This window comes from Anomaloglossus baeobatrachus, chromosome 10 (assembly GCF_048569485.1).
Source record: "Anomaloglossus baeobatrachus isolate aAnoBae1 chromosome 10, aAnoBae1.hap1, whole genome shotgun sequence".
Classification (NCBI taxonomy): Eukaryota; Metazoa; Chordata; class Amphibia; order Anura; family Aromobatidae; genus Anomaloglossus; species Anomaloglossus baeobatrachus.
This window is the reverse complement of record NC_134362.1, coordinates 73,578,154-73,590,812: the sequence shown is the minus strand read 5'-3', so window position 1 is coordinate 73,590,812 and position 12,659 is coordinate 73,578,154. Positions and strand designations below refer to the sequence as shown.

The following is a 12,659-nucleotide window of genomic DNA, read 5'->3' as shown; positions in this document are numbered from 1 at the left end:
GGGGTCTGCCCACCCCTTACATACCTCCCCTCTTTAAGCCTGAGCCTCCCGGCAAGGCATAAATCTAAAACTTCACATAAAAGGAAACAACATCATTTCAATGAAACTACAAACAAGTTCACCTTTGTGCAACCGCAAGGGGCGTACCAGTCCGGCGCCCGGAGTTCCTCCTGGAAGCTCCCGGTCTTAGTCGTGCCCGGAGGCCGTTGGCAGGCACTCCCGGTCTTAGTGGAGTTTCTGCCCGGAGGCTTTTGCAGCACTCCCGGTCTTAGATGTTAAACGGCAGGAACACAACTCGAGAAAAACTTTTTCTTCTTTACGACACGGAGGGAGCCCCTGGCTCAGTCCAGCAGTAGGCTCTCTCCGGGCTTAGCAACTTGAACGGTTCCAAACAGCACACATCTTCCGGTTCAAAATAACGCCGGTGTCTAACAAAAACAGGCCTGCCATCTTCCGGTCTTGAAACGTCACTCCGGATGATAGGCCCGTTGCCATTCGGCTCGTTGGGCCTTCACGTACTCCGATAGGGACTGCCCGGGCAACCGGCGCAGCCTCCGGAAGGGCTCGTAATTGGCGGGTTGTTCCGCTGTCTCCGTCTCCGGTTTTGTTTCTTCTACCCCCGACGGGGATGAGGGGGTCGCGGCACGGGACGGCTGGGGGCTGCCCATGACAATTACCGGATGCGTGGCTATGTTTTGGTTAATGGCCAGCACCGCCGGGGTTCCCTTCTCCGGGTCAGCGATCGGTCCGGGCAGGACTTCCGGGGCTACGGCCAGTGTGCGCCTCGGATGGAAGAGCTCGGCTAGTACCGGTCTTTGCTGCGACCGCCGCCGGTACTGGCATTCCTCCCACTCCAGTTCTTGCTGCCATTGAGCAGCCTCTTGAGTGGTAGGCATCCGGGTTACCCCGACTGCAAAGAGGCCTCGGCATCCCACCTCTCTCATAAACCGGACCTTTTCTCCGGGATACAAAGTGTGCAGACGTTGCGGCAGGCCTTCAATGTCCAGGTTCACTCTGTTATAAAAATAGTGATCGCCGGTTTCCTCATCTTCGATAAAGCCATACCCCTCCTTCTGATTAAACTTTACCACCGTTCCTGTGGTACACTGCTGCTCGAACTCCGCACTCCGGGGACCAGCCATCATTTCCCGGGCCACAGTCTCGGCCAACAGCCTCTCCTGCACCGGGTCCGGTTCTGGAGACGGGGACTTGCGTTGAGGCAGGGGTGACGGCTGTACTGGGTCCCAAAAGAAGCCCCAATTGTCTCTCTCCAGCTTCCGGGCGTGTGTTTCTTCCGGAGCCGGAACTGGAACGGGTGTCGAGGGTCCCACCGCGACTGGCGGGGGTGTCTCCAGATATGGGGTTCCCAGGAGCCGGTTCCCCGATGGCAGCTGAGCGGTGTACGCCGCTCGGACCTCGGTCGTGGTCTCTCCGGTTACCGCGTCCCACGTAGTCAGCCAGGTCACTTTTGTGGCCCGTCCCGGTCCTCCGGGTACAGCCGGCAAGTGAGCGGGAAATCCCTCCGCAGACGCAGCCGCAATCTGCTTCTGGTGGCTTCGGTCCAGACCAGGCGCGACCACTGCAACTTGTTGTCCCTCGGGATTCTCCATTTTGCCTGCAGTATGAGTCACTAGTAAGGGCGTCAGGGTCGGTGGAGATGCTGGAGGAAGTGGAGGCGGGCTTACTTTTCCCGCTCTTGGGTATACTCCACCCCCAGTCTCACACATCAGGTCGACCCTTCCGCGGCGGTTCTTCTTTTTCTCTGGAACACCGCCCACTTCACATGTCTTCATCCGTGCCCTGGGACCGGCACCTCCCCTCTTTGGGCGGAGTACTCCGAACTTCTTTTTCGGCACCGGCCAGCCCCAGGCTCTTCTTTTGGCGCCAACTTTTCGCGCGCTTTCTGTGTCCTTGAAGACGACAGCCATCTTGCCGCCATCTGGTGCCCGGTCCAACGCTGCAGGCACTGCTTCTTCTTCCCACCATGGGATCGGGAATCTTCTCCAATAATCCGGATCCTGTGCCGGGATGTAGTCGGGACCCCTTGCATATAATCCGGATCCTGCCGACTACGCCACATGTAACGGGGTGCCAGGGGTGCCTCGGGGCTTGTAGTCGTGGCCCCTTCAATCAGGCTTACCCGTGGTTCCGCAGTCACTATCGGGACAGGGGATGTCTTGGTGGGGCAGAGTGTGGTGGTGCAGATATCGTCCGACGTATGAACACTCTCCAGGCATGATTCGATGCAAATAAAAGACATTCTTTATTTCACAACTCTTTCCAAAACCGGCAGTTACAGATGACACTTCACGTTTTCCTTAGCTGGGGGAAAGCCTGCCCTGACGTCCCCTCCAGTGGGGATGTGCCCGGCTACTCTGCTTCACCAGGCTCCCACTACGGCTACCCACAGACCGGACCCACACCGGGACTGCTTCGCTCTTTGAGGTTCCGCCCGCTCCTTTTCTCTCCGGCTTCCCTATTCTTCCAGCTCCCACACTCTGCCCCTGCTCCGCTTCTTCTCTCCCGTCCCAGACACAACTGACTTCTGGATCTCACACTTTCCTTCCTAACACTACTCCTCCCTCCCCTTTCTGCTGCCGGCTCCTCCTACCACCTGTTTCTGTGAGACAGCCGTCCCACCCGGCTACTAGGGGGACCCACTAACACAATATAGTAATAATAAAAACATTTTTATTAATAACAACGTTTCCGGGTAAACTATGCTCCTTTGTAAGGGGTCTGCCCACCCCTTACAAGATCTACAGGGAGGGAAAACAGTACACCTCTCGGAGCAGTGTCTGGAGGCTGTGGTGGCTGCTGCACGCAATGTTGATTGTAAACAGATCAAGCAATGACAGAATCTATGGATGGTAGGCTGCTGAGTGTCATCATATAGAAAGGTGGCTATATTGGTCATTCATTTTTTGGGGTTTTGTTTTTGCATGTCAGAAATGTTTATTTCTAAATGTTGTGCAGTTATATTGGTTTACTTGGTGAAAATAAACAAGTGAGATGGGAATATATTTGGTTTTTATTAAGTTGCCTAATAATTCTGCACATACAGTTGTGCAACATATTACTTTAGTATACCCACATACTGCAATAATGTGCATGCATAGTTGAAGACAATAAAAAGCTCAGGGAGAGAGATACAGGGTATGAAGGGGCTGTAATTTATTCCAGAAAAGCTTTGTAAAGTCGCAAACGTTTTGTGCAATGAGAAATAGCAACTTTTGGCATTTTCATTTTAGTTTGAAAAGGGCAGAACTGGGAAGGAGCCTGTTCATCAAAGAAGCCGTCGCTTGGTAAGGCAGAACTGCTACTCACGCCTTTCTGGTGCGGTGCATTAGCGCCTTGCACTCCATAAAGACTAGTGTAGCGCCACTTTACACTATGCCAGTCTTGATCATTTGTGTTTCTTTAAGTCCCTTTCCTTTTTTTTTGGTTTGTGTTGTTCATTGCCATGTTTGCACCAAATTCTTAAAAATGGCGCACGTGATTCATAAGCAGGAAACTGTAAGAGGGAAACAACAAAGAGCCAGCACCAATGTGCACTAAGGCATCAAATATTCCAAACTGCATTATAAAAATTTTTTTTTTGAGATTTTTGGCAAAAAATTGCAATTTCTTGAGCTGCTTCGCCACGTCACGGCAAATCTCATTTGAAGCAGTCATACACTAAAATATTTTTATAAAATGTGCCATGCGGCCTCACATATAAATAGCAGAACTGCTCTCAGCAGCACTCACCTGGTCTATTGCAGTCCCGTACCCATGACTGAGTCATGGCTGTGGGCGGGACAGGTCCAAGCAAATGCTGCATGAAGTATATATATAGCCTGTGGACAAAGCCTGATGACCCAATGTGAACAGTCACCAAACGCCAAAATCTATACAGATGGAATACATCCCAAATTGGGGTGCATAGCAAGGTGGAGGTCAACCACCGACCAATTCAACAAAGAAACAACAAAGAGCCAGCACCAATGTGCACTAAGGCATCAAATATTCCAAACTGCATTATAAAAATTTTTTTTTTGAGATTTTTGGCAAAAAATTGCAATTTCTTGAGCTGCTTCGCCACGTCACGGCAAATCTCATTTGAAGCAGTCCTACACTAAAATATTTTTATAAAATGTGCCATGCGGCCTCACATATAAATAGCAGAACTGCTCTCAGCAGCACTCACCTGGTCTATTGCAGTCCCGTACCCATGACTGAGTCATGGCTGTGGGCGGGACAGGTCCAAGCAAATGCTGCATGAAGTATATATATAGCCTGTGGACAAAGCCTGATGACCCAATGTGAACAGTCACCAAACGCCAAAATCTATACAGATGGAATACATCCCAAATTGGGGTGCATAGCAAGGTGGAGGTCAACCACCGACCAATTCAACAAAGAAACAACAAAGAGCCAGCACCAATGTGCACTAAGGCATCAAATATTCCAAACTGCATTATAAAAATTTTTTTTTTGAGATTTTTGGCAAAAAATTGCAATTTCTTGAGCTGCTTCGCCACGTCACGGCAAATCTCATTTGAAGCAGTCCTACACTAAAATATTTTTATAAAATGTGCCATGCGGCCTCACATATAAATAGCAGAACTGCTCTCAGCAGCACTCACCTGGTCTATTGCAGTCCCGTACCCATGACTGAGTCATGGCTGTGGGCGGGACAGGTCCAAGCAAATGCTGCATGAAGTATATATATAGCCTGTGGACAAAGCCTGATGACCCAATGTGAACAGTCACCAAACGCCAAAATCTATACAGATGGAATACATCCCAAATTGGGGTGCATAGCAAGGTGGAGGTCAACCACCGACCAATTCAACAAAGAAACAACAAAGAGCCAGCACCAATGTGCACTAAGGCATCAAATATTCCAAACTGCATTATAAAAATTTTTTTTTTGTTGAGATTTTTGGCAAAAAATTGCAATTTCTTGAGCTGCTTCGCCACGTCACGGCAAATCTCATTTGAAGCAGTCCTACACTAAAATATTTTTATAAAATGTGCCATGCGGCCTCACATATAAATAGCAGAACTGCTCTCAGCAGCACTCACCTGGTCTATTGCAGTCCCGTACCCATGACTGAGTCATGGCTGTGGGCGGGACAGGTCCAAGCAAATGCTGCATGAAGTATATATATAGCCTGTGGACAAAGCCTGATGACCCAATGTGAACAGTCACCAAACGCCAAAATCTATACAGATGGAATACATCCCAAATTGGGGTGCATAGCAAGGTGGAGGTCAACCACCGACCAATTCAACAAAGAAACAACAAAGAGCCAGCACCAATGTGCACTAAGGCATCAAATATTCCAAACTGCATTATAAAAATTTTTTTTTTGAGATTTTTGGCAAAAAATTGCAATTTCTTGAGCTGCTTCGCCACGTCACGGCAAATCTCATTTGAAGCAGTCCTACACTAAAATATTTTTATAAAATGTGCCATGCGGCCTCACATATAAATAGCAGAACTGCTCTCAGCAGCACTCACCTGGTCTATTGCAGTCCCGTACCCATGACTGAGTCATGGCTGTGGGCGTGACAGGTCCAAGCAAATGCTGCATGAAGTATATATATAGCCTGTGGACAAAGCCTGATGACCCAATGTGAACAGTCACCAAACGCCAAAATCTATACAGATGGAATACATCCCAAATTGGGGTGCATAGCAAGGTGGAGGTCAACCACCGACCAATTCAACAAAGAAACAACAAAGAGCCAGCACCAATGTGCACTAAGGCATCAAATATTCCAAACTGCATTATAAAATTTTTTTTTTTTTTGAGATTTTTGGCAAAAAATTGCAATTTCTTGAGCTGCTTCGCCACGTCACGGCAAATCTCATTTGAAGCAGTCCTACACTAAAATATTTTTATAAAATGTGCCATGCGGCCTCACATATAAATAGCAGAACTGCTCTCAGCAGCACTCACCTGGTCTATTGCAGTCCCGTACCCATGACTGAGTCATGGCTGTGGGCGGGACAGGTCCAAGCAAATGCTGCATGAAGTATATATATAGCCTGTGGACAAAGCCTGATGACCCAATGTGAACAGTCACCAAACGCCAAAATCTATACAGATGGAATACATCCCAAATTGGGGTGCATAGCAAGGTGGAGGTCAACCACCGACCAATTCAACAAAGAAACAACAAAGAGCCAGCACCAATGTGCACTAAGGCATCAAATATTCCAAACTGCATTATAAAAATTTTTTTTTGAGATTTTTGGCAAAAAATTGCAATTTCTTGAGCTGCTTCGCCACGTCACGGCAAATCTCATTTGAAGCAGTCCTACACTAAAATATTTTTATAAAATGTGCCATGCGGCCTCACATATAAATAGCAGAACTGCTCTCAGCAGCACTCACCTGGTCTATTGCAGTCCCGTACCCATGACTGAGTCATGGCTGTGGGCGGGACAGGTCCAAGCAAATGCTGCATGAAGTATATATATAGCCTGTGGACAAAGCCTGATGACCCAATGTGAACAGTCACCAAACGCCAAAATCTATACAGATGGAATACATCCCAAATTGGGGTGCATAGCAAGGTGGAGGTCAACCACCGACCAATTCAACAAAGAAACAACAAAGAGCCAGCACCAATGTGCACTAAGGCATCAAATATTCCAAACTGCATTATAAAAATTTTTTTTTTTTGAGATTTTTGGCAAAAAATTGCAATTTCTTGAGCTGCTTCGCCACGTCACGGCAAATCTCATTTGAAGCAGTCCTACACTAAAATATTTTTATAAAATGTGCCATGCGGCCTCACATATAAATAGCAGAACTGCTCTCAGCAGCACTCACCTGGTCTATTGCAGTCCCGTACCCATGACTGAGTCATGGCTGTGGGCGGGACAGGTCCAAGCAAATGCTGCATGAAGTATATATATAGCCTGTGGACAAAGCCTGATGACCCAATGTGAACAGTCACCAAACGCCAAAATCTATACAGATGGAATACATCCCAAATTGGGGTGCATAGCAAGGTGGAGGTCAACCACCGACCAATTCAACAAAGAAACAACAAAGAGCCAGCACCAATGTGCACTAAGGCATCAAATATTCCAAACTGCATTATAAAAATTTTTTTTGAGATTTTTGGCAAAAAATTGCAATTTCTTGAGCTGCTTCGCCACGTCACGGCAAATCTCATTTGAAGCAGTCCTACACTAAAATATTTTTATAAAATGTGCCATGCGGCCTCACATATAAATAGCAGAACTGCTCTCAGCAGCACTCACCTGGTCTATTGCAGTCCCGTACCCATGACTGAGTCATGGCTGTGGGCGGGACAGGTCCAAGCAAATGCTGCATGAAGTATATATATAGCCTGTGGACAAAGCCTGATGACCCAATGTGAACAGTCACCAAACGCCAAAATCTATACAGATGGAATACATCCCAAATTGGGGTGCATAGCAAGGTGGAGGTCAACCACCGACCAATTCAACAAAGAAACAACAAAGAGCCAGCACCAATGTGCACTAAGGCATCAAATATTCCAAACTGCATTATAAAAATTTTTTTTTTGAGATTTTTGGCAAAAAATTGCAATTTCTTGAGCTGCTTCGCCACGTCACGGCAAATCTCATTTGAAGCAGTCCTACACTAAAATATTTTTATAAAATGTGCCATGCGGCCTCACATATAAATAGCAGAACTGCTCTCAGCAGCACTCACCTGGTCTATTGCAGTCCCGTACCCATGACTGAGTCATGGCTGTGGGCGGGACAGGTCCAAGCAAATGCTGCATGAAGTATATATATAGCCTGTGGACAAAGCCTGATGACCCAATGTGAACAGTCACCAAACGCCAAAATCTATACAGATGGAATACATCCCAAATTGGGGTGCATAGCAAGGTGGAGGTCAACCACCGACCAATTCAACAAAGAAACATTTTATAAAAATATTTTAGTGTAGGACTGCTTCAAATGAGATTTGCCGTGACGTGGCGAAGCAGCCCAAGAAATTGCAATTTTTTGCCAAAAATCTCAAAAAAAAATTTTTATAATGCAGTTTGGAATATTTGATGCCTTAGTGCACATTGGTGCTGGCTCTTTGTTGTTTTTTTTTTTAACTGTAAGAGGGAGTCTGCCTTGTTCTCAGTTCACAGTCTGGGAGCTAGCATAAGGTGAGTTGTCCAGCTCCTTTCACAGGGTGTTGGGGTTGTGTGATGGCCATTGTTGCGGTGGTTTTCTGTCTGTGGGGCAACGTGGCCTGAAGTCATAGGGACTCAGCCTTGCAGCATGGGCGCTGTGAGGCACCAGGTCACCTGCCCTGCTAGTGCACTGTCTCTGAGGCTGTGGTTGGCACACAGCGCCGCACCTTTCAAGGCTTAAATAATGTGGGGACCCACTCAGAGGTTCACCGTGCCGTGGCAGCGGCTTCATACAGTCTGATCAGAATATTAACCCAACAACCTCATGTTCAGGAACATAAATTTTTGACTAGCGGCGCTAGATTCATATATCACTTTTGGCGGTGCGGTCCATGTCTTTTCTACAGCTATGGTACGCGGTTTATGAATTTTATACAAAGTTAAAATTGCTTTTTTTTCTGTCTTGAACTGTTGTTATGACTTTTTAGTGCCTAAAAGTCGCAAAAATAACTCATACACTCAGTTGGATTTGCATCAAATTTTGCAAACTTTTTGAAAAATCTCGTAGAAGGAAACCATCAAAAACATCTGGAATCGTTAAACTTCACCCACATAGCTAAAAAAAAGAAAGAAAGAAAAGGAAAAGAGGAGAAGAGAGCAAATATAAAATAGAATTTGAAAAAGGCGCAAATAGAATAATGAATTGGGTGCAAACAAAAAAAAAGGCACAAAACAGTCGCAAAAGCAATGATGAATCATGGTCTGAGGACCCAGTTCATTACTTCAGATTTATTCAAGTCACTTTTTTTTTTGTGGTATTTGCTGACTTTTGTGCCCCAAATTCTTCAACAAGTCTCACAAGGGTGATGAATTTAGTGAAAGATAAAAAAAAATCTTCATTTTAATCTGTATTTACAAATATTAGCACAAAATTCTATAAAAAAATAGCAAAACTGAGCTAAATTGAAAACTCCTCCAGAAACCTTACTCCAGGTAGACCTGGAGTGGGTGGGATATGCGACAATTTGGGAAAAATCACACGATACCATGATCACTAAGGTGGTTCTCCCAGGGTGAGGCTCATGCACTGCACTCCGGGTGTGATGACCCTGCGATTTCCCCAAATGTGAGAAACCTGACTGAATAATTTGTGGTAGTGGGGGATTGCGTTTGTGCTTTTCCCTGATTTAAAAATCAAACAAACAAAAAAAATCTTGATTAGCAAAGCTGTTGAGGAATAATCAAAAAAGACTTAAAGGGAACCTGTCAGGTGCAATTTGCACCCAGATCCACGAGCAGTTTTGGATGGATATTACTAATCCCTGCCTAACTGTCCCTGTATCTAATAGCATAGATAAAGAGATCTTTAGAAAAAGTATTTCTAAACATCCTTTATGATATGCTAATGAGACCAGAGACTAGTCGCAAGGGCATTAGTTCCCTTGGCTAGTCGGCCCCCTTAGCATGTTAGTAGACCCCTGTGGGCATGCTTATGAATGCGCAGCGTCAAAGGATGGTCGCACTCACCTCTCTGCTGCCATCGTGTCCGACTCCTGCATTTCAACTCAGTGCGCATGATCCCGGACTTTTGTTCATGCGCACTACACGAGTTTGAAGCCAGGATGTGTACACCCGACTTCATAGTGTGCATGATTGACAGTCCGGGATCATGCGCACTGAGCCAAGTCAGATCCAATGGCAGCAGAGAGATGAGCGCGACCATCCTCTGATGCTGCGCATTCATTAGCATGTTAGCATACCCACAGGGGCCTACTATGGGGCCGACTAGCCAAGGGAACTAACGCCCTTGTGACTAGTGCCTGTGCTCATTAGAATATCATAAAAGATCTTTAGAAATACTTTTTCTAAAGATCTCTTTTTCTATGCTACTAAATACAGGGACAACTAGACGTGATTAGCAATATTCACCCAGAACCGCTCGTGGCTCTGTGCGCATATTGCACCTGACAGGTTCCCTTTAAAAGAAAGACAAAACGTGTCAGAAAACGTACATAGGATAAGGTGCAAATACTAAAGACACTAAAAAAAGGAGCAAATTACTCCAGAAAACTGGAGAAACAACAATTATGATTTGGGGCCTCAGTGTTTATACCTCAGGGCCAACTTTGCTTACTTGGCTTTGGCTTCTGATGTCTGCTATGTACAGGAGAGTTTTGCTGCCCTCTGCTGGTAGTATCCATTAAAGTTTCAGCACACAATTTGGATGTAGAGACAATATTTGGGCTGTGCCAATTTTCTAAGAATTGTATTTTGTCTTGAAGTATACCACGAAAATTTTTCTTAATATATTTGTTTACTTAATGCAGGAAAGATGGAAACGATTTCATTCTAAATAGTTTGTCAGAACAAAACAAGACTTTATTTTCCATTTTTAAAATACGAGTCTGTGTTTGACACGTCGGATAAGACTCATTTATTTTTAAACAGTTTACACCACCCCGAAAAATGACCTTTCCATGTACTGAGACTTACTTGGTAATGCTTACACTTCTTTCAGTGATTGTTCTGTGAAGAACCTCATGGGAAAACGAGCTATAGTAACTGTGAGGAGCAAAGGGTACGAGGAAGTGATCTAAAAGCCGGAGAACAATGTAAATAGCAGCAATCAAGGGGATGTATGGTTTGCAACCAATGGGTTTTTCATTGCTACAATGCATCTGAAAAAAAAATAATAAAGGAATGTGGCAACATATTTCTTCTTAGTAGTCAGCCCTATTGTTGACCTGTGGTATGACAAGACCACCAGGAAACCCTGTGTGTAGTGGATCCTGTGGTCATGTGTTTCTTCACCTAAGGCCTCCTTCACACATTTGAGTCTCCGGCACGTGTTTGGTCCGTTTCCTCACGTGCCGGAGACACGGGCACACGTAGACCCATTAAAATCAATGGGTCTGCACACATGTGCGTGTTTTGCTATGGACTGTGTGTACGTGTCGAGCATACGTGTGCTCCACACGTAGACATGTCCGTTTTTCTCCGGCATCACGGGTGTGAAGTGGCCCGCACATGGATGTGATCTGTGTGACGCACACCAGAGAAAACACACGTGTTTGTAAAAAAAAAATAAATTTCTATACTCATCTTCTCCAGCTCTGCTGGCACTTGCTTACGACCGCACTCATTATGCTCATTGAAAATGCACTCCACTGCGGGCCGGAAGCAGCAGCAGCGGGGAGTCGGCAGGATTGGAGACCGAAGCTCAGCACCACGGACAGCAACACCAGGGAAAGGTGAGGAGAAAGTTCCCGTTCTCCGTGTGTTATCATGGATAACACACGGAGAACACACTTTGTGCCATAAAAACGGCACATGGAGGACAATACGCACCTTTGACACGTCCGTGAAAAACATGCGTGATTTTCACGGACGTGTGAAGGGGGTCTAAATGTGCCTTTATTCTTACTAACCTACTGCCTATAGGATAAAGGGCCGATAAAATGGGATAAAGCAAGACTGCACATGCAGAAAACACAGAATTTGCTTGTAGTGTTTTAATGGAGTATGACAATTTTACAAAAAGACAACCTCCATATCCAGAGATGGTACTTGCATCCCCTTCTGTCATGGCCAACAATTCCACTGTCACGTTACCGCAAACCCCCAAGACACAGACTGAATTTTTAAGATTTGGCTAGTCACTAAAAGAACTACAGATAAGTTACGTTACACTTCTGATATTGCAGTCGTAGCAAACCATGGAAAACCCATGATCCAGAGACAGACATTGAGTGTGAAGGCAGGTCTTGGGACTGGTTTTCCCTCCATCCCCACTCTCCCTTCATCAGGCCATCCCCCCTGTTAACATGCACATATTTACATGCCTATTAACATTTGGAGTAAAATAATAAAATATATAGGTGCTTATACATAATACACATTACAGATGGCTTTACATAGAACACACATGCACAGATGAACTGCATATGTGGTCACGTCTACCCCTTCCAGTATTGTGGAGTGACAGAGGAAGAGGGCTCCTTCTGTCATACCACTAAAGGTTGCTTTACACGCTGCGACATCACTAGCGATTACTAGCGATGTCGCGAGCAATAGCACCCGCCCCCATCATTCGTGCGACATGTGGGGATCGCTGCCGTAGCGAACATTATCGCTACGGCAGCTTCACACGCACATACAGTACCTGTTCAGCGATGTCTCTGTTCCTGCCGAACAATCCCTCCTTTTAGGGGGAGGTGCGTTCGGCGTCACAGCGACGTCACAGCAGCGTCACAAAACGGCCGCCCAATAGAAGAGGAGGGGAGGAGGTGAGCAGCCGGAACATCCCGCCCACCTCCTTCCTTCCGTATTGTCGGTGGACGCAGGTAGGATGATGTTCATCGTTCCTGCAGTGTCACACACAGCGATGTGTGCTGCCGCAGGAACGACGAACAACCTGCGGAATGAAACACCAAACGACATTATGATTTGGAGCGACGTGTCAACGATCAATGATTTTTGCCGTTTTTGCGATCGTTGATCGTCGCTCCTAGCTGTCACACACTGTGATGTCG

The 12,659-nt window shown here is 46.1% G+C and overlaps 1 pseudogene; it reads left to right on the top strand.

Moving 5' to 3' along the window:
- Positions 1-9,158: 9,158 nt before the first annotated feature.
- Positions 9,159-9,312, top strand: LOC142255527 (U1 spliceosomal RNA; annotated as a pseudogene).
- Positions 9,313-12,659: the final 3,347 nt, after the last annotated feature.